The sequence below is a fragment of the Pristiophorus japonicus genome, chromosome 11 (assembly GCF_044704955.1).
Source record: "Pristiophorus japonicus isolate sPriJap1 chromosome 11, sPriJap1.hap1, whole genome shotgun sequence".
NCBI classification, from domain to species: domain Eukaryota; kingdom Metazoa; phylum Chordata; class Chondrichthyes; family Pristiophoridae; genus Pristiophorus; species Pristiophorus japonicus.
In genome coordinates this window covers 115,323,522-115,329,668 of record NC_091987.1, presented here as the reverse complement: position 1 = coordinate 115,329,668, position 6,147 = coordinate 115,323,522, and positions in this window count along the sequence as shown.

The window sequence follows — 6,147 nt, the reverse complement described above, 5'->3', positions numbered from 1 at the left end:
CTGATGAAGGACTTTCTAGCGCCAGAGAAGCTGGTGGACAAGACTTTTGAAGAGCTCAGTAAGTTGATCGGGGAACACTTTAAACCGGCGAGCAGCACGCACATGGCGAGACACCGATTTTACATGCACTGGCGGCGAGAAGGGTAAAGCGTTCCAGACTTCGTGGCAGACCTCCGGCGACTGGCGAGCCTATGTAAGTTCCCAGATGCATGCAGAGCGGAGATGCTGTGAGACCTTTTTTATTGAGGGCATCGGGCATGCTGGGATTTTCAGGAAACTGATTGAGACCAAAGTCTTGACTCTGGAAACGGCAGCTATGATGGCCCAGACATTTATCTCGGGAGGAAGAGACCAGAATGATGTTTGACAAAAATCTTGGTTTGAATGCAGCAAATGAACAGGGAGTCAACATTGTTAATGCGGCACACAGTTCTCCAGGCAGACAGGGGCAATCGGACATGCCCGACCATGTAGTCGAACCCAAAGGGGGAATTCAACAGAGACAATGGCTAGCTGAACGGCGATTCATGCCATCGCAAGGGACAATGCGGGCAGTAATGGGGCCATCAACACCTGACAATGGTGCGCTTAAGGACAGTTACAGAGACAGTCAGAGACGATTGACTGGGAATGGACCTTTTGTTTCCAACAACGGCTCATGTTGGAGGTGTGGAGGCAAACACACAGCCAGAGCTTGCAGATATCAGCAATATACCTGCAGAAACTGCAACGTCAGCGGTCACTTGGTGCGTAGGCTGCAGGCTTCCTGCAGCCAGGTTGATGTATGAGGAGGACGGACCCGATGTAAGCCCTACGAGGCCAAATGGACACTGGGGGAAATCACTGGAAGCTGAAGTTCAGCGAGTTTATGTGGAGCACATATACAGTTCATACACCAGGACGCCACCGATAATGATGAAAGTGCTCCACAATGGCATCCCAGTATCAATGGAGCTAGACACAGGGGGCAGCCAGTCCCTGATGAGTATCAAACAGTTTGACAAGTTGTGGGCATCCAAGGCCAGGAGGCCAAAATTATTGCCAATTGCCGCACAGCTTTGATCCAGAGAGCACCCAGACCCCGTAACACGATGGAGCTGCGTTCGTTCCTGGGGCTCCTGAACTATTTTGGTAACTTTCTTCCCAAATTGAACACGCTGTTAGAGCCGCTACACATGCTCCTACGCAAAGGTCATGAATGGGTCTGGGAGGACAGCCAGGAAAGGGCTTTTGATAGAGCATGAAATTTGTTATGCTCTAACAATCTGTTTAGGCTATATGACCCATGTAAGAAACTTGTTTTAATGTGCGATGCGTTGTCCTATGGGGTTGGGTGTGTGTTGCAGAATGGCAAGGGTCAGTTACAGCCGATAGCTTATGCCTCCGGAAGTCTGTCCCAGGCAGAACGGGGCTATGGGATAGTAGAAAAGGAAGCGCTTGCATGCGTATATACAGGAAAAAAAATGCACCAGAACCTGTTTTGCAGGAAATTTGAGCTGGAGACAGATCACAAACCCCTAACATCCCTTTTGGCCGACAACGAGGCCATAAATGCAAATGCAGCGGCCCGCATACAGAGGTGGGCACTTACGTTAGCCGCCTATGACTATACAATTCGGCACAGACCGGGCACTGAAAACTGCACCGATGTACTCAGCAGACTCCCACTAGTCACCACCGAGGGGACAACCGAGCACGCTGCTGAGATGGTCATGGCTGTCGAAGCTTTCGAAAGCGAAGGCTCACCCGTGACAGCCCGTCAGATTAAGGTTTGGACAAATAGAGACCCGCTACTGTCTTTAGTCAAGAAATGTGTCTTGAATGGGGACTGGGCAGCCATGTACAGGGCATGCCCCGAGGAATTCAAACCATTTCACAGGCGCAAGGATGAACTCTCGATTCAGGCCGATTGCCTACTATGGGGAAACCGAGTAGTCATGCCCCAGTTGGGCAGAGAGATATTCATCAGAGAACTCCACAATGAGCACCCGGGCAGTGTCATGATGAAGGCAATTGCCAGGTCACACGTTTGGTGTCCAAGGATAGATGCAGACCTGGAACTTTGTGTTCGCAGGTGCAACATGTGTGCCCAGCTGGGCAATGCGCCCAGGGAAGCCCCCCTTAGCCCCTGGTCCTGGCCCGCCAAGCCATGGTCATGCATCCATGTGGACTACGCAGGTCATTTCATGGGAAAAATGTTTTTGGTTTTAGTATATGCCTACTCCAAATGGATCGAGTGTGACTTCTCAATTCAAGCACATCCTCTGCCACGGTAGAAAGTCTACGGGCAATGTTCGCCACCCATGGTCTACCGGACGTCTTGGTCAGCGACAATGGCCCGTGCTTTACAAGCACTGAATTCCAGGACTTCATGGTAGGAAATGGTATCAACCATGTCAGAACGGCACCGTTCAAGCCGGCCTCCAATGGCCAGGTGGAACGAGCAGTGCAGATAATCAAACAGGGGATACTCAGAATCCAAGGGGGTTCCCTACAAAGCCGCTTATCACGCCTCCTGTTGGCCAATAGATCCCGACCACACTCGCTCACAGGGGTCCCACTCGCAGAGCTGCTAATGAAAATGACACTCAAAACCAGGTTATCCCTTACAAACCCCACCATGAAAGAAATTGTTGAGAGCAGGCACAATGTGACTACCATGACGGGAATGCAAGGGCGCGATCTATTGATATCAATGACCCTGTCTTTGTCCTCAACTACGCTGCAGGGCCTAAATGGTTTGCAGGCACTGTGATTGCCAAAGAGGGGAATAGGTTTCTGGTAGTTAAACTTACCAATGGACAAATCTGCCGCAAACACGTGGATCAAATAAAAAGGAGGTTCAGCAACCCCACAGAAGAAGTAGAGGAAGAACACGATGTAGAGTTCACTCCTCCACAGGTGACCGAACACCGAAACCAAGCGGAGGAGAGCCCAGTCACTGTTGGCAGTTCGGACAGGCCTGAGGCACCGCAAACAGCAGACAATCAAGCCAGTGCCCAATAACCGGAGCCCCAACTCAGGCGCTCTACAAGGGAGTGTAAACCACCAGAGAGACTTAACCTGTGATCCCAATAAGACTTTGGGGGGGAGGTGATGTCATGTATTCAACTGTCATTGTAACCCATGTATAAACTGACCTAAGTTGTACACCTTGAGAACATTGACCACTGGGTGGTGAACTTGTGGGAGACACTCCTAACCTGGACCTTCAGAGATAAAAGGGGAAGCTCCACCCACCTTCATCACTTCAGTGCTGGCTAATAAAGGTTAGTGGTGACAGAGTGACCTTCTCTCAAGTATGGGCCTCGTGTGCATTTATACTGTATAGTAAGGACATATCAAAAAGTGTTATATAAATAATGATGGCCTGATGGGAATCATTGCAATGCAGAATTTGGTCATGGGCATGAAATGTGATGTCTGATGATTTTGATAGCGGTGGTGCTTTTGTCATGCATATGCTGTGTGTAGCATTGGAATCACCTTGTGACCCTCGCACCCACTTCTCCTCTAATAACCTAAGTTATGTTTTGTAGCTCAGCCAGCAGCACGACCCAATGCAACATCACCGAGCCAAGAAGGTGGGGGTGAGGGACCGGACTCACTGGACGCTCCTCCACCTGGTGCTGAGGAGCCCCGATTATCGCCCGTGGAGCTGAAGGGTGCCATCTCCATGGATAACAGTGTGGACTTCGAGGAGCGAGCATCGCCAAGCTCCATAATGTATTTGACACCGATTACATCCATTACTCTTGCGGCCATGCCCTCCTCCACCATGGAGGTACCGGGCCCAAGCACTTTGCTGCAGGGCACCCGAGGTGTCTCCATGACGGCTTCGACCACACGGAGGTTGGTTTGATGCAGCAGGTCTGCTCCACGAGCGGCAGATCTGAGCAGGGACATGGTACACTTGTCCAGGAGGAGTGTTGAGATAGGTCAGCAGATCCTCCAGACAATGGGTGGGGGGGGGGGGTCATATCCCAACAGCTGGCCAGCATGTCTGCCACCATGACCGAGTATGTGCCACGGAGGGCGGAGGCTCTAGCCAGGAACACTGGTGGCAGAGGGCTCCCAGTGGTCCCGGAGAGTGGCACTGCACCCCAAGGTGCTGCACCTCCATTGCCAATGACACGAGAGCCAGGAGGAAGATCTTGCTTCTGGCTCGGAGCACGTTCCCACCTTGGGACCATCCTCTCCCGTATTGGGCCAACCAACGGTTCTGCTGTCATCCCCTCCAATGAAGCAGCACCTGAGGAGCTCCTCAGCAAGGCGGCTTGGAGTCAGGAGGTGAAGGGGAAGGGTTAGAGATGGGGAGGAGAAGCGGGGGGAGGGGGGAGGTGGGGGAAAGGAAAGTGAGGTGCATGGCCGCAGGAGTTGTATTGGTCACAGTATTTTTATGTTATGGTTGCTATTTTGTTGGGGGAAGGAAGAAGGGAGGTACCTTGTTTTTTTGCATTTGTGTTCTTTGATTATGAAGTTTTGTTTGAAATGTGAACACTTTTATGAATTATATAAATGTCATCAATTTGTTGTGGGGTGGGGTGGGGTGGGATGTTTTTTAACAGTTATAATTATGATTTTATACAAATGTTCTCATTAAATGTTTTTTATTTGACATAACCTTGTTGCGCATTGTCTCAGATAAGACCGCTTCTCCCTGTAAGTGTGTGGGGTGTAAGTTCTCGACCTCCTCCTCAGTCTGCCACCTCTTTGACTGGGCACATAATGCTCTTGAATATACCTTCTGCCATCTCTAGTCTGCAGCATGTGTGTAGTCATCAAGACAGGCTGAGAAATGACAGGTCCCATTACAATCACAATCAGTATTATACCTATTGTTCACAAACAATAAATTTACCTACCAAAATATCTAAAATAAATTCAAATCGTGCACAGTATGATAAGATGTTTGTTCAGATGTTCAAATCCCCTTAAAAGAACTGCACAGTACATAAAAACTCCCCAGAACTTGAAGCAGCCTTTTATATGAATCAACCTCCGATGTATAACTTGCCGTCCATACTGCTGGGTTCAGTTTAGAGCAACTTTTTCTCAGCGGGTTTTTTGGTGAGTGATATTTTCGGCGATATGTGGCCGAGGTTCCAAAAGTAACGCTCGGCGATATCATGGGCGTTAGTTTCGTTCATTCTGATCTTTACGGCAGTATTAATAATTCTCGGCGTTAACTACATGCCAAAAGTAATGCTGGGCGATAAGTGAGCAATACATGGGCGTTAGTTTCCATTTTGTTGCAAAATGGGCGATATCTGGGCGTTATACCTCATCTCAGAGTTAAAATGGATGTTAAGTGGACGGTATAGATGCAAAAAAAGTGGAAAGTCTTGGCCTATGTCATCTAAATCCACCGGCCAAAGTGGACTGGAAACGGCTACGTGATGGTAATTCAGTGTCAGAACAGTGGGAGACATTCAAGGAGGAGATTCTGAGGTTAAAGAGCAAGTATGTTCCCTTAAAAAAAAAGGATGGGGCTAACAAATCTAGAGCCCCCTGGATGTTAAGGGACATACAGGGTAAGATAAAGAAAAAAAGGGAAGCTTATGACAGATACCGAGAACTCAACACTGCAGAAACTCTAGAGGGGTATAAGAAGTGCAGGGGTGCAATTAAAAAAGATATCAGGAAAGCAAAGAGAGAGCATGAAAGAAAGTTGGCAAGTAAAATCAGAGAAACCCCAAAGATGTTTTCTAAATACATTAAAAACAAGAGTATAACTAGAGAAAGAGTGGGGCCTATTAGAGACCATAAAGGAAATCTGTGTGTGGAGGCAGAAGATATGGGTATGATTCTTAATGAATACTTTACGTCTGTTTTCACAAAAGATGCAGACTTTGCAATGAGGGAGGAGGAGTGTGAAATATTAGATGAGATGAGAGAGAAAGTATTAAGGGGTTTAGCAGCTTTGAAAGTGGATAAATCCTCAGGCCTGGAAGAAATGTATCCCAGGCTGTTAAGAGAAGCAAAAGAGGAACTAGCAGAGACTCTGACCATCATTTTCCAGTCTTCTCCAGCTACAGGTGTGGTGCCAGAGGACTGGAGGACTGCTAATGTTGTACCTTTGTTTAAAAAGGAAGAAAGGGATAGACCGAGTAATTACAGGTCAGTCAGCCGAACCTCAGTGGTGAG